The sequence below is a fragment of the Elgaria multicarinata genome, chromosome 10 (genome assembly GCF_023053635.1).
Source record: "Elgaria multicarinata webbii isolate HBS135686 ecotype San Diego chromosome 10, rElgMul1.1.pri, whole genome shotgun sequence".
Lineage (NCBI taxonomy): Eukaryota > Metazoa > Chordata > Lepidosauria > Squamata > Anguidae > Elgaria > Elgaria multicarinata.
The window spans coordinates 42815794-42839845 of NC_086180.1; positions in this window are offsets into that span (position 1 = coordinate 42815794).

Here is a 24052-nt window from a genome sequence, read left to right on the forward strand (position 1 = left end):
TGTTGATGGGCATCTTCAAGGTTGATGGTTCTTTATCTTTAAACCAGGCTTGGGCCAGATCTACATTGAGCAGGATATAATACTTTGAAAACGGCTTGAAAATGTTATATGGAATGTGTCCTGGGCCCGAACAGTTATCAAAACCATTATAAACTGTTATAAAGCAGTAGTGGAGATACTGCCTTGGACTGGGCAGCCGTACAAATGACACCTTTAAAATGGGGGACAGTCCTTTCGCAAACTGTGGAAAAATGCCATGTAAAGAATGTTAATTATTTGTTTTGGGGTGTTTTTTGTAAAATAGCTTTCTATAATCTCTGTCTTGCTATAATGTAGCTGAATAAGCCTGAGGCCTAATTTGCTACTGTATATGGAGCCTTTAACAATTTTGTTTGCTTTGGTTGTGGTGGCTTATGAAGGGGAGCTTTAGTGGATTAAAATGTACCTTGATTTTGATTGCTTAGGAGGCTCAACAAAGATGGGGACATGATTAGCCAGGGCAGTTTAAAAAACAAAAGTCAGGGAGAAGTCTGTTACAGACAGTTGGAAGATAGATGACAGAGAGGTGGAGTTACTGGTAGTTAGCTGAAAGGAGCAGTGTGATGGAATAAGAAAAAGGCAGGGGGAGTCTGAGAGAAATCTTCTGGAGGGAGACCTGAAATCCAGAGCTGGTGGCTGTGGGAAGCAGGAGGCTAAGCTGTGAGGTGGTGGAATGTCAGGAAGGCAGGAAAGCCCTGTACCAGGAACATGATCTCACCAGAAGGACCCTCAGCAAATGATCCCTGATCAGGGATGTTGTGGGTGTCTGACTGGGTCCAGGAATCTGACGGGCACCCTCACATCTGCTCCCCAGACCAAGCTCTCTGGCTTGCAGTGAATCACTGGGCCTGCTCTTCAAGCACCCTGCAGCCCAACAAGTGCCTGGTAGATGTCCGCCCTGGTTCAGAGCCTCCATTGTTGCACACAATGGAGGATGTGGAAATTGTGTATATCATACCTTGCATAAAGAGCGGCTGTAAAGGCCCCATTCATGCAAGATTAAAGGGGTGAGTGGAGCTATTTACTCAAGGTAAGAGGTAATGCAATTTCCACAGCCTCCATCGTGCACAACAGTGGAGCCTCTGGACCAGGGTGGATGGCCTCACAGCTCCACCGGGCACTTGCTGAGCCACAAAGAAGTTTGCGAGTCAGTGTGGATGGCAGTGGCTGCTTGGCAAATGTCCAATGGAGCTTCCTATGAGTAAGTCTGTCCACTGCTATCCCTGATACAGTGTCATAATCCCAGAAGCTAGAGGAAATAGGAGGGGCAGAATGCAGAGGAAGACTGGTGTCCATTCCTGGTTGACCTACCAGGTCAACTGTTCTCCTGTTGACCTACATCTCCTGTTGACCTACAAAGCTTTTCACTGTCTAGCTCCTTCCTATCTCTCCTCTCTCATCTCACACTATTGCCCCGCTCGTGCTCTTCGCTCCTCTGATGTCATGTTTCTCACCTGCCCAAGGGTCTCCACTTCCCTTGCTCGGCTTTGTCCATTTTCTTCGGCTGCCCCTTACGCCTGGAACGCTCTTCCAGAACATTTGAGAACTACAAGTTCAATCGCAGCTTTTAAAGCTCAGCTAAAAACTTTTCTTTTTCCTAAAGCTTTTAAAACTTGATTTTGTTCTGACTTTTATACTGCCTGTTTGGTGCATTCTCTTCCCCTCCTTATTGCTTTATTATGATTTTATTAGAATGTAAGCCTATGCGGCAGGGTCTTGTTATTTATTACTCTGTAATAAATAGCACCATGTAATGAATAGTAATAAATAGCTTACTCTGTAATAAATAGCTTACTCTGTACAGCACCATGTACATTAATGGTGCTATATAAATAATAATAATAATAATAATAATAATAATAATAATAATAATGGTTGTGAGACATCAGCTGGGGTGGAGTTTAGAGAAATTGGATCGGGGGGGGGGGAAGGTGAAGGGTCAGTTTACATTCAACTCTAAATAATTGTTATGCTTTGATTAAAAGTAGTTGTTCTTCATCCTGTGATGCAAGTAGAAAGCCAGCACAAGATAGCATTTTTGAGCTGCAAGAAAACAACTATGCACTTTCTGTTCTTCTTAAGGTGCACACAAGTGTCAAGGTGAGCAGGTTCTTATGTTATTAATTTAAGTATTCAATGCATCTCAATAACTGGAGGCCATTATTTGACTTGAAGATTTTATCTATTTTTGCCTTCATTTCCCAGATCAATGTCATGTTATTTGTGAGTGTTGACATTTGAATTTAATCCCTCTTTATAAGTACATTAAACACCCAAGATCCTATGAGCGCTTGAATGATGATCTTTCTACTGAAACACCCTGTTCAGAGACCTGATGAATATAAACTGTATAGTTTAAATTATTGAGTGCTAACATACTAAACTACCTTACATCTCGGAGTATTTACATTTAATCTTTAAAACAAAGAGCAGGCATAGCCTAAGCCTAAGGCACAAGTGTAGAAATGAATCAACATGCACATTCAGAAGTGGTTTTGTATGTGCATGAGTGTGTACATTTACATAAATGAAGTCTTCAGGAGAAAGTCATAGACATTAGCCACTTTTATGTAGTACCTGTAACCTTTCTCCTTAGAAGTAATAGAGGTATTCCTTCCAAAAGTCTGTTATATATTATTTGTTTGGGGAGGGGCAGTAATTTGGTGCAAAAGTACGGGGAGCAAATGAGTTGAAACGTTTTTCAAAATATTAATTGAAGTCACATATATATATTTTCGTATTTTAGGAAGGCAAATGTAACAGAGCTATTGTCATGAATTTTCAAGCCTGACAATGTAATTCTACATGTATTTACTTGAAGTATGTCCTACTGAGTTCAGTGGCGCTTACTCCCAGGAATGTTTGCACAGGATTGCAGCATGAGTTTTCTTTTTAATATAATCTTGTGCACTGCCAGAAGAAAAAAAAAATCAGATATTTATCCTGAAACATCATTTCAGCTTTTTTTTTTTAAAATGCAATTGCATTTACTCATTTATCACATTCGTTTTTACCCACTTCGTTAGCTGAGTCTTTTTCTTTCAACTAGCCCTAAATAAATCTAATTTATTGCTTTGGCATGCACATGACACAATCGTACTGAGAACTATTTGAAAAATTTTGGCACCTCAGAATGAACTTCCATTGGCTCTTAACATTTGTTCTGTTTTGCACAGCTGCTATTTCATTACCTGCCTTGATAAGTGGACTCCTGCTGATACACCATGTTAACTGCCAGCAATTCAAGATTGGCTGATACAGCTCAGAATCAGATAACACTTTTACCAGTTCAAGAAAATCTATATCCATCAAAAGATGACTTCTGAAATGTTGCCCACTGTTAGGTGAGAGAACCATCTGGGTTATCAGCAAACATAAAACCAGCAGGTTACTGCAAAGCATAATTATTTCTCAGCATTCCTCTTAAACTTGAACAACTTAATCATCAACAGTATTTTATCAATTGATTATCAAAAATGATGGAAATAAGCTTAATTAATTGTTAATTTAATCTTTATTTATGTCAGGTCTTAGAAATTATATTATTTAAAAACTTAGACACTGGTTAAATGTGTACTATTATTCCATTTTTTATTTTAAAGTTTCCGCAAACAATTACCTGATTTGGAATATGTGTTTCTCCAGCACACAGTGGTTTATAAAACATCTACCAATTCCCCAAGTGTGTAATTACACAATTACAGTGTGAAATGTTTATCAAGTCTCTGAACACATGCAAGGAATCCTGGAATGTGTCGTTTTTCCAGGCTGCCTGAGTACTAAGTAACATCATCAAGTGCCTTAAAACTATAGTGCTCTTTGTACTTGGGATGCTGTTGAGAATATGCTCAGCCGTATTTTAGGCACAAGTTTCTTTTCTTTGGGATATTTAGTTTCCTGGACAGCTGAAAATGTTTCTGAATAATCAAGGAGCTCTAGAAAACTAAATTTCTCAGAGTCCCTGGGACCTGACATCAGGGATCCAGCCACTGCAATATCCCAAGTGGTTATGATGTCATCAGGAATGTGGCAAGGTTTCTTAATTTCAGAACTGGCTAAGAAAAGCTTATTATTATTATTATTATTATTATTATTATTATTATTTTAGAGAAGGGGGAATGGTACATATTAACTCAGCTAATTGAGATAAGGGGAGTTCATTGATCAAATTTCAACAAAAGATAACCATATTGTAACAGAAAGTTATGTAGAAAGTTACTGCTACCAAGAGATCATATATCAACATTATGTGATACTGCATAACATCAATTCCATTCATTAATTCAATATGGTTACATTCATGTATTTAGAGTAGGAGCTGGTAATATGTATCAATGCTTAGGTGTCCAAGCAGTTTCCCCATAATATCCCCTGCCTCAGGAGCAACTGAGCAGTTTTATAGGAATTCAAGTATTGAACCCCACACCCACCATTCATCTGAAATGTTGCTTATGTATGTGAAATGTTGGATGTGAAATGGTACTGTTTGCAATAAAGAAAGCTGGCCTTGGGTACATATTCCTGGCTCTGTGAGGAGGAAGGGGACTGTGTGAAAAGAAGCAATCAGAAAGGGAGCAGAAGAACCAGACAAGTGTTGCGTGTTGGAGGAGGAAGCAGAAATAAAACACAGACACATTGTATGGGTTTAACTTGGGCCTCTTTATTTATAACTTGGCATTAACATCCCTCCCGTATCTCCATGTGACTGTGCGGGAATTCAATCCTATCTCAGGCCCCTTGGCCTGCAATGGGCAAGCCACACTCCAAGCCAGAATTCGGTTCCCCGCCTCCTGCCTTGTCCGTCACTTTAAAAGTGTGGGGAGCGCTCCAGGTTTCATCCCCGCTTGCTGCCATAACGCTAGCAAGTAGGTGAAACCTGAGGGACTCCAAAGGCATACCGTATCCTGACACGTGGGCCGCAAAGCCCCGTGGTGCAGGCCATCGGGTTATGCCAGTCACCCCAAATGGGTGCCAGCGTGCTTACTGTCCCTATCCAAGCTATCCAATTCCCGCACAACCCTGCCACAGAAGCGGGCCAAGCCTCGGCTTAGGCCCACTTACCCCAACCAGGGAGGCATTCCCGCAGACCCACATGGAGATCATGTGGGAAAATATCATTCCCTACATCGGATAGATGCACGCCATCGGCCCTGTACAATTCTTGCCTGTTCACAGAAATCTCAGCGTGTGGGATACACCATCCCAATCTACCCTGCAAATATAGCCGCAACTCCCTATTAACTTTCTTTACAGCCCTATTTAATCCCCATGTATTGTGCCCCTCGCGCCACTGGCGCCTAGGCAGCATGTTGGACCATACGATCCTTGAATCTGGCCAACATTTCCAAATATGTTCCAAATCAGCTTGGGCCTGTAAAATAAGGGCTTTCCCTTTGAGCAAACCAGGATCGTTGCCCCCCAGGTGTATAACCAACCCCTGCGGCGGGTCAACAACACCACCATAACGAAACAGCAGATGCAGGAGACGTCCCCATCTTAAGCCGCGACGCCCCACCTTTTGTATAGTGGCGTCCAGGTGCAGTCCCAAGTGTGTGCGCACAGCAGCTCCAGATGCCCTGTTGCATGCCAAGAAAACCATGCTGTGTCCACATATGACGATGTTTATGGGCTCTGGTCTCCTCCACAAATCTGCCAAAGAAACACCAACTATTAACTGAACTTAAATGTAACTGGCTATCTAAAATAGGTCCTGAAGGCCCCTGAGCGCCACCTGCCAATTGAACGTATCTTGTTATCGTTCAAGCCCGATCTCGCAGCTGTTGACGCTGCACCAATCCTGAAAGAATGCATTCCAAACTGCGCCCTGCTTAAGCCAATTGCAGATAGCGCTTTCTTAGCCACTGCCCAAAACTGGTATTTGGTCAATGGTGTGTGATCCATGTGAGAGAATAGCAAGCCCTCAGAACCACCTCTAAGAGAGGTAAAGGCTGCCATGGCTGCTACTGGGCACAGCTCCTCACTGGCAGCTGTGCCCAATTCCACCCACATTCCCCGACCTTTCTGGTCAGTCTTGGAGCGGCGTAAATGCAAATGCATCCTGTCCTGCTCCATCCATAGGTCGTTAAAGCGAAACGCCCTGCCGGAATCGTCAGATTTGGAACCTGCAAGGAGCTCGCTGGTCCAGAAGGCTCCGAAAAATGCTGTTAGGGCCGCAGCGTGATACAGGCATTGCTCATAATTAGATGAGCATAACCTGGGCTATTGTGCACAAAGTCCCAACAGTATATCAGGTGTGATTGGCCTGCGCTTGTCGGAAGCTGGTGGGTTGGATCTGGCCCAACCCTCCAGCATCTTGCGCACCCTAAAATCCGCTGTGGTGTCTGACATTCCCATAACTTTTGCCTCGAATGCCAAACCTGCCAACTTCCCTCGCAACGTCCTGGTGGACAGTCCGCTGTGGTGTAATTCCACGCAGAACTGTAAAAGATGGTCGATCGGGATCGGCCAAGTTTCGGGCAAACCACATCTAATCCTGAAGGTGCTGAACTCCCTACCTGACCGCTCGTATAAAGCCCGTGTTCTGGGAGCAATGGACATCTTCATGGCTTCTGTGGTTTCAGATCTCCAAGATCCCAAAGCTCCGTGGGCATGTGGTCCGATTTTCGTCTGGCTGTAGGCGCCAACTCCCGGAACCTGGACATCTGGTTGCGCGACAAAGCGTCAGCAATTCCGTTATCCAGTCCCGGGACATGGCATGAAAAACTACGTTATATTGTAGGCAACGGGATGTAATTGCTCATATTAGTCTCATAACTCTACGATTCTTAGAGGATAGAGAGTTCACCACCTGCACTGTGGCCATGTTGTCGCACCAGAAATGCACGGTGGCTGATGCGAGAAGCTTAGCCCAGAGCCACACTGCCACCACTATAAGGAACAGTTCCAGGAATGTCAAGTCCTGGCACACGTCTGTTGTCCTCCAATGGTGAGGCCATTGGCTTGCACACCAGCGGTCCCGGAATATGACACCAAAACCAAACGCTCCGGAAGCGTCTGATCTCACCTGCAACTGAGACTCCAATTTAATTTCCTGCCTCCAGAAGGATACACCATTGTACTTCTAGAGGAAGGTTAGCCAGACTTGTAAGTCCTCCCGCATTTCAGCGGAGACCCTAATTCTATGGTGGGGCCGCGGAACCCCTATCGTAGCCTCGCACAAACGCCTGACGAAGGCACGTCCTGGGGCCACCACCCTACATGCGAAGTTAAGATGCCCGATGAGCTGTTGCAATTGCAACAACGTCACCTTGTTGGACGTGACTGCCTCAAGTATAAGTGTGCGTAATGTCGCCAATTTGTCAACCGGTAAACTGCAGGACTGATTGATGGAATCAATATGGATTCCCAAGAAGGATAAAGACGTGGTTGGGCCTTCTGTCTTTTCCTGGGCTAACGGCACGCCAATTTCTGTTGCCATCGCCTCGAATTCATGCATGAATCTGAGGCACTGGTCAGAACCCGGGATGCCAGCGAACAAAAAAAAAAAAAATTGTCCAGATAATGAATAGTGTTATTTGACTTGGTTCTTTGCCTCCACTGCCACTCTAGGAATGAGCTGAAACATTCGAAAGTGGCGCAAGACACCGCACATCCGAAAGGCAGCGCCCTGTCCACATAATACATGCCCTGAAAGTGGAACCCCAGCAACTCAAAATCAGCTGGGTGAATTGGCAACAAGCGAAAGGCAGATTTGACATCGCACTTTCCCATTAATGCCCCCTTCCCGCAGCGCCTATCCATTTGAATGGCGCTGTCGAAGGAGGCATAACGCACTGTGCACAATTCATCAGGGAATGAATCCCCAATTGGATGCGACAGGTTAATGGATCAGGCGAAATTCCCCAGGGGCTTTCTTGGGTACGATACCCAGAGGTGAAACCCTCAAAGAAGGCAGGGGTGGACACGGGAACGGACCTAAAACACGGCCAGCCCTGACTTCCCTATTAATCTTTTCCAGAACCACCTCCTCCATTCCACGGATGGAAGATTGGTTCTTAGCAAAGAAGGGAGCTCGAGCTCCCTCATAAGGAATTCGAAAACCCTGACTAAAACCATCTAACAAGAACTGAGCATGCTCACGCTGTGGGTAAGATCTCAACCATTCAGCCAGAACCTCCACTTGAATCGGGCTGGGGCCCTTTGAATTGAGGTCCACTGTTGTTGCCTTTCTTGCCAGCAAACAACTCTCTGCCCCCTTGCCTGCTCTAAGGCGTGGGCAGGTCGAGCATGGGTGAGCTGCTCCACAAAGGGAACACTCATGCCTGAACTTACATTGTGCCCTTGTACATGCCCCTTTAGAGCTAAACTCCCAATAAAAAAGTCGGGGTTGAACCGACGGCCCGGCGGGGCCCCTATTAAAGGCGGCACGTGCAGTCAGCGCACCGAAAGAGGCTGAGCCACGGGTCCGGCTGCATATATAGCAGCCCGGCCCCCGCGCCCCACGTGACCAGCCCTGCGTGGTGGTGGAGCGTTTTATCGCTCCTCCCCAAACACAACTGCCGGCCTTCCCGCCCAAACTCAGGCTGGGCGTTGGCCGGTCTTTGGAAACAATACTTTCAAGGCGAAACAACAAAAGTATTGGCCTCTTAGCCAATTATGAACTAGCTGGAAATATCCTACCTATGCTTTCATGGTGGGGACAGAAGGTTCTCACTGACACTCAGCTGAACTTGAACAGCCCAATTAGTGAGGATCCTGCCTTGGCCTTAAAGCCAGGAATGGCATGGGATAACACACCCAAGTGACCTAACAAATATGTGCTGATGTGCTAGCTCAGCTTTACAGAAGTGAACCTTAGATGTAGGGATGTCCTGGGTCTGGGAGTCCTACAGACACCCCCTCCCCACACACACACCTCCATGCCCCTGGATCCATTTGGGCACATGCATTGCAAGCTGTGCAAATCAGCAGACCTTGAGCTCACTGAAGTTCTTCATATTCATCTCAAAGCTCCTTCCAACTCAAATCCATTTCAGATTGTGTTTTTTATCATTTGCATGAAAATCCATGCCTATTTGCATGTGTATTTTTCCAAACGTACCACATCAGTTGTGCACATCTCTAAAGTGTACACATTCTTCTCCCATTGATTATAGCATATTTGTGTACATTTTTTAAAAGTACACATTTTTCATTGACATTTTTCAAATGTACACAAGCTACTGAAAGCATTTTGTTCAATTCGCGAATCACATTGCCAGCTTGTAAATATATGAACTTTGACTGCTTCTGAGTGCGCATTTGGTCTGGAACTGGGCAATTCCTGATCAAAAATAAACTGAAATGAATTTCTTATACATCCCTACCAATACCCTCCCCCCTGCACACTTTTACAGGGGACTCATGGTTGCCAAATATTTCCTCCATGGAGCTGTGGTTTGTATGTGTGAGTGGGATACTTGGACCAGCCTTTACTAGGACCCATATACTGGATGCTGTGAATCTATGCCTTAGCATGTAAGCTACATCTTCTGTCCTACTAAAATAAGTATTCATATAGTACACATACAGAAAAGAAATAATAAATTGTTATTTTTTAACTAGGTAGACAAGGAATTGAATTCTGCATAAAACTGAAGGTAAACATTAATGATATGAAGTCATAAAGTACTTTTCAGCATTTCCTGTAAATGCCTACCTATTCCAGACAGAGCAATAATCCATAGCACATTGTACTGAAAAGTATAAAGGTGCATGAGATACAGCCTGTGAAGTACAAAACATTGAGGTCAGTGAATTGAAATCTTGAGAATGTAATGTAGAACCTTTTAGCTTTCAGCCCTGTGTGTACATTTTAGCACGTGGTATGGGGATGGTGTGAGAGAAGGAAGAAGGGTGGTGGGGAAAGAAGAAGAAAAGAATTAGTATTATATCCCAAGCCTGCTTTCAGGCTGTTGAATGAAAAGGTCAGTATATATATATATTACAGAGGACTCTGCATTTGTTTATTTTCTCAAACTTATAAATGGCATACTCCTTATTGCTGGAGCTTCCCATTAAAATTCACCTGCAGGCAGAGACCAAGCAGAGCAAAACTTCAGTCTGCAAAGTGAATGTTTTAGGAAGTAATGAGCAACTGAAAGTAGAGGATTATAATAATAAAAATCCTGTTATGCATCCTTCATTATACTAGGTCATGGCCAGTGCACTGCACTAATAACAGCATTATGTATTATGTAGAGACTGATGGAAGTATGTGTATTATTATTTCACTGTTTCTTAAAAACAGCTACAAAAGAAATCATGGTAGCATTAGGAAACCAACACATTTCGAAACTAAGACTCCTCTTCTGGACTGATTCAGAGACCTGTTAAAGAAACAAGTTCAACAAGTCCAACACTTGGTGTTCCTCATTCGGACTCAATGTATTGAGTCTTTAATACGTGACCAAATACAATAGGTGTGGGCAACTTGTGGCCCACCAGACGTTTTGGCTTATAATTCCTGTTAGCCTTACCCAAACATCTAGAGGGCCACAAGTTGTCCATCCCTGAAATAGACAAAACATAGAGTAATTACAGCTGCCAGTAAATAAACAGCTCTTATCACAGATATGGTTATTCAGCCAGGAAAATGAAATTTCAACAGGTGTCATTTGTATGTATGCAGCACCTGGTGCAATCCCCTCTTCATCACAACAGTTAAAGCTGCAGGAGCCCTAACCTCTTGACTAAATACAAAAGAGGGCAGGGCTCCTGCAGCTTTAACTATTGTGATGAAGAGGGAATTTCACCAGGTGCTGCATATATACAAATGACACCTGTTGAAATTCCCTTTGCTATGCAAGTGTTAAAAGATACAGGAGCCCTGTCCTCCTTTTCATATGGTCACCCTACTTAAAAAGCTGTGCTACAACCACTGCTAATGTCAAGCTCCACTCTGGAAAACTGTTGGCGAATTTCTCCTTACCTTAGAGTAATTCAGTAAAATTGATTTTCCCCACCTCTGTTTTTTCTGTCCACAAATAGGGTGGGGGATTTCATGAGGCTATTTCAACACAGCTATAATAAAATGTATTTATCGATGATGGCTGTAATGCCTTGCACAGCAAAATTCAAATTTGTTGATTACAGCCCATGGAGAGGTTGTGAATACAAGATACACACACATGCAAAGACATATGGAAGAGTATACAATCCACACTATAAAAATGAAGGATACTCTAACTAGACTCTCAATTTGACTGCAACAGCTAGAATGCTTAAATTGTTGTTGTTGTTGCTGTTGTTTTTGTTTTGTTTTTTGATGTGTGTGTAGCTATGGCTACAGTCCTATACACTCTTACCTGAGAGTAAGTCCCTCTGAAACCAATGGGACTAATAAATAGACATGTCTTGAGGGCCATCTATTATTATTATCATTGTTGTTGTTGTTGTTGTTGTTAACATTTATATACCGCCCCATAGCTGAAGCTCTCTGGGCGGTTTACAAAAGTTAAAAACAGTGAACATTAAAAAGAAATATACAAAATTTAAAACCATAAAAAACATAAAATACAAACAAAAACAGACAATATCCCATCTAGACAGTTCTGGGCATGCAGAGGGTTTCTTGAAGCTTCTGCTTCCCTCTACGAACATTTATGTTCTGTCAAACTCTACTCCCAAACTTGAGGAAGCTTTGAGAGCAGTCTCCAATGAAATGGAAATGCTGGAAGTACTTGCACATAGCTATAAAACACAACGGATCCCATGGGTAGCACCACTTTACCTTTTATTATGCAAGTTTCTCATTCTCCTATTCAGTATCTAAGCAAAATCCTCACTGAAATCAGCAGGACGTACTTCCAAATAACAGATTTTTCACCTTCAAGTGCACTGGAGGAGGAGTGCCTTATCTATTTCAATATATTTGCATATCTCTGATACTAATTCCCCTTCACACAGTGCTGGCTAAAATTAATTAAAAATATACACAAGATGAAGGGAATTAATCTTAGCAAATCCTTAAATTTAGGGGAAGATGAATAGTTGTTGAATCAAATGATTAATTAATTCAAGAGCTAAAAATATTTGTAAAGCTTGCCGCTCACTCTTTGGCGTTGTATGTGTAACAATTACAATTAATTAGTGCACTTTCTGGAGCTAATGAAACTCACTATTTAGCCACCCTTTCCCAGTACGAGCAAAACAAGGGACTATAATCAGTGAGGGATCAAAAAAGAACAATGATCCATTAGACAGATTTAAAAGAAATTATGAAGCCATATTAGCTTCCAAAAATAGCAAACATTATTTTCTCTCCTTCCTCCCTTAAGTATGCTGCCTAGTCCTTAAAGCCTTTGATCTAGGTTTAGAAAAAAATGGAATAGCGTAAACATGACATTATTGCATTAATATGAAAAGGCATTTTATTCTTTTCCCATAGTAAACAGAAAAAACACACATTTTTCATAAATTCTGAAAATAGCAAAATCATAATGGTAGATGGTACATATTACTATTTATTCCACTCTCTGAATGAATAAATATAACATGACAGCCTACTGGCTGAAGTAGTAATTATGCGTAATGGATCTACTTTGGAATCAGTCAGTTGTGAACAAACTGTTCTGTGGCATGGGCTTGACCCAATTTATCCCTCTCCCTCTCTCTTTATTCCATTTCAAGAATCTAATCCAGGAGAGCCCCTACCACAAATCTCCTGGGTCAGATTGGGACAATGCCACCTTTAATAGCCACCTTGAGTTTCTGTTCATCAGAGAAAGGCAACCTATGAATGCTTGAATAAATAAATCTCCAGGCTACATGGTTCTAGGTTTGCCCCTATGTATCTGTGTGTATGATCACATAAAGAAATTCAATCATCTGATTTGACAGTTGTGTGTGAATTGTCATAATACCATGCAACATTCCAGCATACAGAAAGACCAGTTATTATACTTTACTTAATTAAAAGTCCACTCTTATTAGTTAAGGCATATTTATACTAGGTTGCATTCCAACAGCTGTACAAGTCAACAATGTTCTGATTGTACATGGTTCATCTGCTTGTTTTTATGCAATTTCTCCCTATTTCAGTCTCCCACATGTGCAGCAACACTGTTTCTACATACCGTTCAAGATGGACCCCAACCCTCAGCCTCTGGGGAAATTGGGTGTGTGTGCAGTGGGAGGCAGGTAGGGGAAAGTTTGGTTGCATGAGCAGACTTCTGGGCAGGATCTACGCTACTGCTTTAAAACAGTTTATAACAGTATTGAAAACTGTTGAGGCCCAGGACACACTCCATATACAGTTTTCAAATTGTTTTCAAAGTGTTATATCCTGCTTAATGTAGATCTGGTGCTGGTCATGCAACCATTTGAAACAGCCCACTGTTTTGGGAAGGAATTGTGCAAAATATATGCTAAAAGAATGCTGAGATTCTAGAGAACAATGTTAACATTGAGAGCCAGTGAGCGTAGTGGTTACAGTGTTGGACTGGCTCGGGTGATCCGGATTTTATTCTCCACTCAACCATGAACCTCGCTGGGTGACTTTGGTCAAGCCACTGACTCTCAGCCTAACCTGACTGCCTCACAGGGTTGTTGTGAGGATAAAATGGAGAGAAGTAAGATCCTGTAAGCCACCTTGGGTTCCTTGCAAGAGAAATGATGGGATAAAAATGCAATTATTAAAATCACATACGAGAGTATGCACAGCCTTACCAGGACTTTTTGCTTTTATCTCAGAACAGCGAAGAAGCCATGCTGCACTCCACACTTCATTTGATTTCACATATGAAGCTATCTTAAACTGAATCAGACCAGTGGTATTGTATACTTGAATGACAGCATATCTCTAAGGTCCCAGCCTATGTCTTTGTCAGATTTATAACCTGAGATGAAAAAGAAACTAAGGGCATGGCTAGACGAGGGTGGTTGAGAGGGAAGATCTCACGATTTTATGATCGTGAGATCATCTCCCTCGACTACACGTGGCGTTTGATGTCCCAGGAGGAAGAGGAGTGCTCCTGTGCAAAATGTAAGTTTTTTAAACAAAACCCCTTCCTGCTCCCCCCACCCCACCCCCGATGAGCACAGGGCTCCTGAGGAGCTCCGTGTCCCATGCATGGTTCCTGGCTCCTCGCATTAACTCGTGAGGAGCTGGGACAAAACTGTGATGCCGGGCCACACATCCCACAGTCTCGGGATTATCCCAAGACCATGGGAAAAATCGAAATGGAAGGGTAGGGTGATGTCCCGGGGAAAGGTAGGGATCTTCTTTGCCTGCTCCAGGGATGCCCTGTGCGTCATCTGGCTGCACAGGGATGATCCCAGGATGATCCCCGGGATATCAACCCATCGAGACAAGCTCTATCTCAATGAAAAGTACCTCCTACTGAACTATAGCCCAACCCAAAAAGAACAGAGTTCTGTTCCCAACTTTAAAAAGAGTAATTTGGAATACTGTTGAAGAAGTATACCAACTGCGTCTGGAACTAGAAATGCAGTTCTACAGTCCTTGGAGTGTGTGTGTGTGTGTGAGAGAGAGAGAGAGAGAGAGAGATTTCAGAGAAGCAAAGAGTCCTCTCTCATCTGCAGCATACTGGATTTTAGAAGAAAGCACTGTTTGAGAGAGGGAAGATCACCTCTCTAAGAGCCTTCTGTGGCTCAGAATGAGAGGAAATGAGTGGCGCACACATGAATGCTTCAGATTTAATAGAGTTTCATGGCAATCAGGAGCAAATGGTGGCCTTCACTGATGGATATCATTTTATTTCATTTTTATTTTATTGATTTATTTGTGACAGCTATAATGTTTTTCTCCCACATATATCACAGAATAATTCTGGGAGTGGCAAAAAGAAAAAGAAAAAAAGAAAGAAATATTCACCACCTACAAGTAAGTCCCCAAAGTGTATCAGTACATTTTACTGTCTTCCACTAGAATCGCTCCTTGGTTTTTCCTCCTCCCCTTTTGCCTTGCCATAGGTCAGTGGTATAGCACATGCAAAAAGGTCTTGGTTTGAATTCCTGGCATCTCCAGAGTCCAGATAGGGCTGGGAAATCATTTCTAATTATTGTCAAAAAATACTGACCAGGTTCCTATATTCCTCCAAATTTTGAGCTAAAATTTCAAAAATCTGAACTTTCAGCCTGGTCCTAATTCCACCTATGAACCTCATAACTTTAATCTGCAGGAAGAGGGCAATCATTTATTTTTCTAGTTATGTGGTTTTGCTTTTCATTTGTTTTCAATGAAGGTTTATAGAAATTGTTTTTGTACAGTTGTGAGTACATAAGCTTCTTTAGATGAAGATGAGGGGGACAAATCTCTCATGAATGCAAATGATTATGAAAGAAAGAATTTATAAACACAGTCCTCTTTCTTCTGCTCCTTCAAATAATAGAAACGGCACAAGCTGCAGGAATGAAACATGACCACTTCATTTCTTCTTGGCTGAGAAAATAGTCCATGACTAGAAGCCAGAGTAGGTCATTTTACACTTATATTCAGTCTTGGCTTCTCTCAGAAAAATGCCAATAAAAAGTACCCAAAAGCTAATTAAAGCAATATCTTGTTGAGATGATGTGTCCACTGAGATAATCAACACCTTTCCAATAGGCCACTGAGCTGATATTTTTGCTCCCTTATTACTGAGACACAGTTTGCATTTCTGTAATTTTGTATACCTTTTCACTTCTAAATTTATGTCCATAGCATTTGTGAATTAACATTTACAAACACAGAACTGTTTAGACACCAGTAGTATAAGAATTCCCTTATTGTCCTTTCAATATAATTATTCAACAGTTCAGTTTCAAAGAGAGGGTATAATTTATTCTCCCCACCACCACCACGTCTCTCTGCCAAAACTCCTAAAGACTGTGAGGAATTTCCAGTTAGAAAAAAAACAATATAATTGTAAAATTGGAATTTTATATTGCAGTCCCAATAACCAAGGCACATATGTTATGCTGTAAAATGGAATATGTCACAGAAAAAATATTTACAACACTGACATCAGGGGAGAGAAAAATGTTCTTTTACAGACCTGAGCCAAAGTTCATACAAAATTCCATTTTGTATCACTCTTAGTAGCCTCCTTGTTGAGACTTGGGGGTATTTCTGCAATCCCCGTAATATCTGGCAACATAGTAGCTGAAAAACTCCCCCATCCTACTCCCAGCGAGAATGAGCTAAATTTTTTCATATATAGCTATTGGCAACCCTTTGTAAGTTGCCTTTTTTGGCAGGATCTAAAATGGTTTATTACAGTAGCCAACTGTTGGGGCCCAGGATACTCTCCATATACAGTTTTCAAACCGTTTTCAGTGTCATATCCTGCTTGCTGTAGATCTGGCCTTTGTTTCTTTTTAAACATGAGCTTTTAAAGTCTAAGGGTTCTTGAATTATCCTTCCTCAGATGCTAAGATGTCCTCCCTTTTTATTTTAACTGTTTATATTTTAATATAAAATAAAAAGTATGTGAGAAGCTTTTTGATAGGTATAATAATACATAACATTTATATAATACTTGGTATTATATCTGTACAGCACCATGTACATTGATGGTGCTATATAAATAATAATAATAATAATAATAATAATAATAATAATAATAATAATAATGGTATTGTTCAGAGTGCTTCATTTGCAATACCTAGTTGCAATTCTTGAAACAATCCTGTAAGGTAAGATAAGTTAATATTATTATCCCCCATATTGCAGATGGGGGGAGGGGGGACTGAGGCTGAAAGAGAGAGAGAGAGAGAGAGAGAGAGAGAGAGAGAGAGGCTTTCCTGAGGCCACTTTGTAAGTTCATGGAATTGTGTACATAGATATTTAATTCATTTTTTAACGTTAAATAGTTGAAAGGAGTAGCATAACCTAGTAACAATAACCTCTATTTTTAAAGGCGTCAAAATTTCTAATCTCAGATTTCTTTAAGGGTATCTTTTATACCAGTAAATCACTATGTTTTTAACCATTAATAATGCATTCTTCTTAACCTCTCAGGCCTTCAGGATAGTTTGTAGCTTCTCCATATGTATTACATGTCAGATTTTTCTGCAGTATTCTTCAAATAAAGGAATTCATGGACTTTTCATACTAAGTTGTTCTTTTTTTCATTAACCTAAGGATATACTTTACGTTGACTTTTTATATTCATATAAGCCTAGACTTCCTCTCTACCCACTAGCAGGCAAAATTTATAAAGAATGAAAACTTTTAGTACCTGCAGTTCTATCTAAAGTTACCCTGGGAGTAAGCCACTGAACTCAGTGGCACTTACTTCTAAGTAGACGTGCACAGGATTACATTGTGAATGCCATTTATATTTTCATTGTGTATTAAACACAGTGTTTCTAGTTCCTTTTTTCCTTTTTTTTTCTCGTTTTTGGGTAATCCCACAGTAAATCCATGAGGCCACCAGTCCTTGAATTTTAGGGGAAGAGGTGTGTGTGTGTGTGTGTGTGTGTGTGTGTGGAGGGGGGGTCTTAATAAAATCCACAGGACCCCTCCCTCCCCATATTTAATCAAGCAATACCTCTGATAGCCTTTTAAGAACAATTGCTAAGGGATCCTACAAAAATGGGAAGGATCTTGCATCCTATAATTCAAATACTGGAACCTACTGTAGAACAACCCACATTTTATTTCTAGCGCTCTTTCCTCACTCTCCAAGTTTTTCTCCATCTTTACATGCATGGACAGGAATGTCCTGAGTTTTCACTAATTTTTCAAATTCTGCTAGTATACAACACTCCAGGAATGCCCTGAAAGAATAAAACATTGTGTTGTTTTAAAGAATGGAACAGACATTGCTCTGAAAAAAGTAAAAGAATGCATTTGAATATCCTGCTGTCTTTTGAAATTGAGATTTGGAAGAAGTGACTTTCACCACATCTGGCTTGCCTGGGTGTGGGGAGGCTGTTGCAGGGATGGGGGCGGAGAAGAGGCTAAGGTGAATATTATTGCTATTCCCAACGTGGTGCCACTGGTGGAGAGCGGGGGCCGAGTAGGAATTTCTGGCTCATAGTCTGATTGGCCTGGGCTATACATCTTTTTATCTACTTCACACTGTAAATTTGGTCATGTTTCAACTGTTAGGTTAATTTGATCACACTTTAAAGGCAGGTATGTGTGGGCACCTTTAGTGGGAACAGGGTTGGTGAACATTCTGTGGGGACAGGTAATGCCTGAGGGTTCCTGCTCAGGATTTTGTGGTCCCAGTTGGAAGATAAGCATTATCTTTGAGGCCAATTCACCTGCTCAGAGTTTTGTGGCCTGGAAGGGGGTGACATAGGAAGGTCTCCTTTCCCCAAATGGGGTAGTCCTGAGGGGTGGCAATCTCACAGACAACACTCAATAGGCACAGAATTTCTCACCTGATACATTGTCTGGCTAGTAGATGGTATAGATGAGTTGTCCACTCAGCTCTTCCCCTTTGCAGATCTTTTCAATAAATATGGCACAAGTTTTTCATACCATAGACTTGTGCCTCATCTCTTTACCCGCCCCCTTTCTACGTCACCTACAATACACAAATCAGAGAATGAAACACTGGGTTTGTAACATTTTCAGAACACCATTTCCATTTATCCTCTTACGGGATGCTTTTGATAACACAGACTGAAGAAATAAAGTTTTATCCTTCTTCATTTAATAGGGTGAAAAAACAACAACCAGAAACTGGGGAACAACTTTATCACTGAATTAATAACCAACAGATTAACAGCACTCTTCCACATCATGAAATGGGTGTGTATTAATATTATTTAATGGCTAGGCATAAAATGATTTTAATTAAATAGGAACTATGGGAACATTATCAAATCCACATACTCTATTGCAGCAGATTGCACACATTTCATTTGTGGTTACAGGAACTACACCATATTAGACTTCTCCTCTGTGGATGAAATTTGATTTCAATGGTCAGAGAGAACATTTCACACACACACACACACACGCACCATAGAACACTCACATTTGAATTGTGCTGTTTACAGGAGAAGACTTAGCAGATGGAAAGAAGATACAAATTGAATATAAAGCAGAGGTTTGAATGCTAAGGACTGCTAATATCAGCTGTAGTGTTTATAAAGCAGAAATGGGTTCTTTAGAGTGATCTCAGTCCCTCTGCAGGATGCGCACCATTAACACCTGAGGCCCTGGACTTCCTGAGCCACTTCCAGGGGAAACAGGGATCCTGTTCTAATTAAGACCGTGGAGAGCAAGAAATGGGGAAAGCTCCAGTGGTGTGATGCCACACAGAACAGTAAGCAGGATATGTTGGAAGGAAACTATGGTAGGCTGTCAATAGAAGCAGGAAGCCAAACCTCAGCATTGCTTTTGGAAGATGCAAGCGAGAACGGTTTTCAGGAGTGATATGCAGAATAACCCCAGTTTATTCACACCATAATTATGGGGGTCTTAGAGAAAAGCCTGTCTAATCTATTCCTAACTAAATCTCCTAGGCTGCAAACCTGTGCCTACTTACCTGGGTGTAAGTCCCACTGAACACAATGCCATGTCATTCATTATTAAGTTATTAACATTTATATGCCACCTTATTTTCTAACACACACAAACATTGAGACAGAGCTTCTGGCCTACATAGGATTGTGCTGATTGTAGTTAGTTAGACTTTTGGTTTGTTTGTTTTTTGCTTTATCTTGACCAGGAAAAAACCACCCACCTTTCTCTTAGAGGAAAGGCATTATACCAGATCAGTCATTGCTAATCCAAAATTCCCCCTGTAGCTGCTACATCAAGAATCTCTTCAACACTGCACCCGACTACACATTAATAAAACAACCCAGGCCTCCTCCATAGAACTATGTTGGGCCTATTGCTCTAATATAAAGAAACAAGGATGGAAAATGTTTTGATTAGTGTAAGCTATTGCTACCTTCAGAGTTAGACTCAAGTGTTGTCACTAGACTCCATAAGACCCTGAGGCCACAATATAACAACCTCCATCTTGACGTGCAGTATATAAAACCCTTTGCATGACCATCTTCTGGAATAAGTACTGGCAACAGCAGTGACCTGAGGAAAAATATAGTACCAATAAGAATGGCTCAATTCACAAATATAATCACCAGCCATCATAATCACAAATCTTTCTAGTGGTCTGAAACAAAATAAAAAGGCCTGCAAATGAAATAAAATGGTATTTGTGTTATATTTACTGCAAAATTGTCATGAAATAATGCAATTAGAAGAGTGCACGTACCAAATTTTTAAAAAATGACCTGGACCCCAATTCAGTGCTTCAGAAAATGGCCTGCTTCTTCTCAGGCTGATTCAGAGGCCATCTGCTTTGACTCTGGTACCAAATCCAAATCAAGATTATACCTATGAAATTTCAGAAATATCAATGCAATGAATTTTGTGCTACGTGCCTTCACGTTTTGATTTTTTAAAGGGAGCTACCTTTTTATTTCTTGGCAGAACTGGATGAAATTTGCACAGATAGTTACCCATTATAAAGGTATAAAAGCTGCCAATTTTCAGATGAATACGGATCAGTATTTGTGTGTAAGAATAGCTTTGGGGGCTTTGAATGTTAATACCAGTGCTTTGAATCAGGCCCAGACATGGACTGGCAGCCAATGCAGCTGGAAAAGTACTGGCATAAAATGGTTACATTGGTCAGTCCCCATTAACCATCTTGCTGCCCTGTTTTGGACCAGCTGATGTTTCTGGACTGTTTTCAAAGGCAACCCCACATAATGCATTACACTAATCCAGATGAGAGGTTATCAGAGCATGTAGAACTGTAGATAGTTTCTCTCTGACCAGATAAGGACATAGTTGGTATATCCGCCTGAGGTGATAAAAAAGGTACTCCATGCCACTGAATCCACCTCTGCTTCAAGTGACAATCCTAGGTCCAGGAGCACTCCCAAACTATGAACCTGAACCTTTAGGGTGAGTGCAACCTCGTCCAAAACAGGGGCTGAGCATCACTTAGCTGGGCAAATGAACCACCCACTAACTGTACCTCCATTTTGTCTGGATTGAATCTCGGTTTATTGGCTCTCATTAATGTGCTCAGGCAATGACTCAGAAAAGTCACTGCCTCACCTGGATTTGATGAAAAGGAGAGAGAGAACTGAGTGTCATCCACATATTGATGACACAGCCCACACCTCCAGATAACCCCCCAGCAGTTTCATGTAGATGTTAAAACAGCATGGGAGATAAAATAGAGGAGCCCCATAGCATAGCTGCTAAGGTACAGAGCAATAATTCCCCAGTCGGTCATCCAAGTAGGATCAGAACCACTGAAGAACAGTGCCTCCAACTCCTAGCCCAGACAACCTATCCAGAAGGATACCATTGTTGATTGCACTGAAAGGTCTAACAAAATTAATCAAAGGGGGACACACTCCCACTGTCCTTCAACCTTTCCTCATGGGACTTGGACTCAAGATCCATCACCATCTTCATTACTCTCCTCCTGCAAAGTTTCAGAAGGATGGGTGCAGGGGCTAGAGAGTTATGATGAATGAAAGCCAGTTGAAAGCTTTTTTTCATAGTGAAAACTGGTGCCTTTGGAAGGATGGTCATCTTGAATTCCCATCCTTGCCCTCCCTGACAGCACAGTGATTGCAGATCCACTGCTAAGATGTGCCCTATGACTAGGTGGAGTTATCAGTCACTCAACCTCACTCCCTTCTTCAGTGTTTAAGAGAAACAAAAGCAAAAGATGTTATTTCTGGTGACACAAATTTAAAGACTGAAATTTGAAGAAAGCTTCATTGATGACCCATGTTCAATTCTGATTTCTTTAGAGGGATATCTTCGTTGCCTTGGGAAACACCTGTAAGGGTTTGAAGGAGCCTACTTCTGCTCAGGATTTGGGCTTTGGCCACATCTAGTGCACAACTCCAATACTTAATAGCACATAGGTGAAAGTGTCAGAAAATAAATAATAAAAAGTTATTATTATTATTATTATTTATTTATTTATTTATTTATTTATATAGCACCATCAATGTACATGGTGCTGAAAAGTATTCAGAAGGATACTGTATAATATGAATGGGAAGAATATCACTTGGATATCTGCCACTAAAATACACTAAAAACAAACTGTCATTTAATCAATATTACTTCTACACAAACATACTACAGATATCACCTGGCATATTGTGATCAGTTCTGGACACCACAGTTATGAAGGATCTTGTCAGACTGGATTGTGTCCAGAGCAGGCCAATGAAGATGGTGAGGGATCTTGAAAGGAAGTCCTATGAGAAAAGCTTGAAGGAGTTGGGTATGTTTAGCTTGGAGAAGGGACAATGAAGAAGTGATATAGAATCATAGAATCATAGAATAGCAGAGTTGGAAGGGGCCTACAAGGCCATCGAGTCCAACCCCCTGCTCAGTGCAGGAATCCACCCTAAAGCATCCCTGACAGATAACCCTCTGCAAATATTTGATGGGCTGTCACATAGGTGATAGGACAAATTTGTTTTCTGTAGAATCTGAACCAGTGGCTTCAAAATATGATACCAAAAAGGTTGGTTTGAAAAGGCAGTAACATGTTCTGTTGCATGAATATAAAACTATTGTGGCCCAAAATGTTACGGAGATGCTTCTTACGGTCCAACACATGTTTACTGATAGAAAGGAAGACATTTTACGTTTCATTGGGAGAAGACATTACCTTTGCCAAGTAAATTCTTCTCTAAGGTTTCTTGGGTGTGCTTGCTATTTTTATTAGTCAGTTTGACAAAGGAATTAGAGCACATGCAGAGAGTTGTTTACAACTATGGAAATCCATAGTTTCCACAACTTTCCTGTAGCAAACCTGTTACCCAGGCAACTAGGTGAAAGAGGAAATTCTGCCTCACCACAGACCCTTTTCACAGAAGTGAGAAACAATTTCTGAGTGTGTGGTTTTGTGGAACACAGACAATTTAAACTGTTGCTCAGCTATTATCAATGCCCAATGTCTGACTTTTCTATCTGGATTGATTAGATTGATCAAATATAGCTGTTCGTATGTCAAGCAGCCATTACAAAACCACACTCAAAATGCAAAGAGTTCATGAGGTTGAGGCCACAAAGTCTTCAAGTAGTGAGTGGACCTCATAATATTATATTTAAAGATACAAAATGTGGAAATTAATTTCTTTCTCCCCCCCCCTTTTTTTTTTTTGTAAATGCATGCTACTGCAGAATACCTGTTTTGGAAAGATCATTTGAGTGTCAACAAAATGAAGGGAATGCAGCACCAGAAAGATAAGATTAATTGGTTGGAGTGACTCACATATGAGGAAAGGTTAGAGGGATTAAATATGTATAGCTTGACTAAACAACAATTAAGTTGTGGATAGAACTGCCTAACAAAATGTGAAGGTAAACCCCAAGGAATGAAGTAATTATTCAGAGGTATGAAGCACATATCTAGTGGTAATGAGATCATGTTGCACAATGGATAGTTTAGAGTGAATATCAAGAATAATGTTTTGAAAGAGAGAGGCCTATCAAAATATGTTTTGTCCTGAGAAAATTCTCTCTCTCTCTCTCTCTCTCTCTCTCTCTCTCTCTCTCTCTCTCTCTCTCTCTGTGCACCAAGGAACAGTATAGTGAAGGGATTGAGAGAACTGGGTTCAAAGTAGTGTTGTTCCGAATGCCCTCCTGAACTTTCATAACCTCTTTGCTTCCCTGTGAAAGCAGCAGTGGTTTTCCTGCTTCCTTTGCAAAAGATTGTGAGAATTTAGAAGAAAGACATGTTATATATGTAAATCACTTAGGTATTGTTTATATTAAGCAGTATATAAGTATTATTAGTAAATAAATAAAACATGTTCAGAGCTTAAGGGTTTACTGTAACAAAGTGGCTGAGGCGTATATGTCTCTCTGGGTGTTCTTTAGTTTTCAACTCCTTCATCTTTGCTGTTGAAGCCTGCTTGGGTTTTCTGAAAAGCCCCCTAGGACTTTCAACTAGGACTTCCTCCCTTGGGGCTTTCTAGTCCTGCTGCCTATTGAGTGGCTGAAAGCCCAATGAGTTTTGTTTTGTTGTGGTTTTTTAAAAAAGGACCC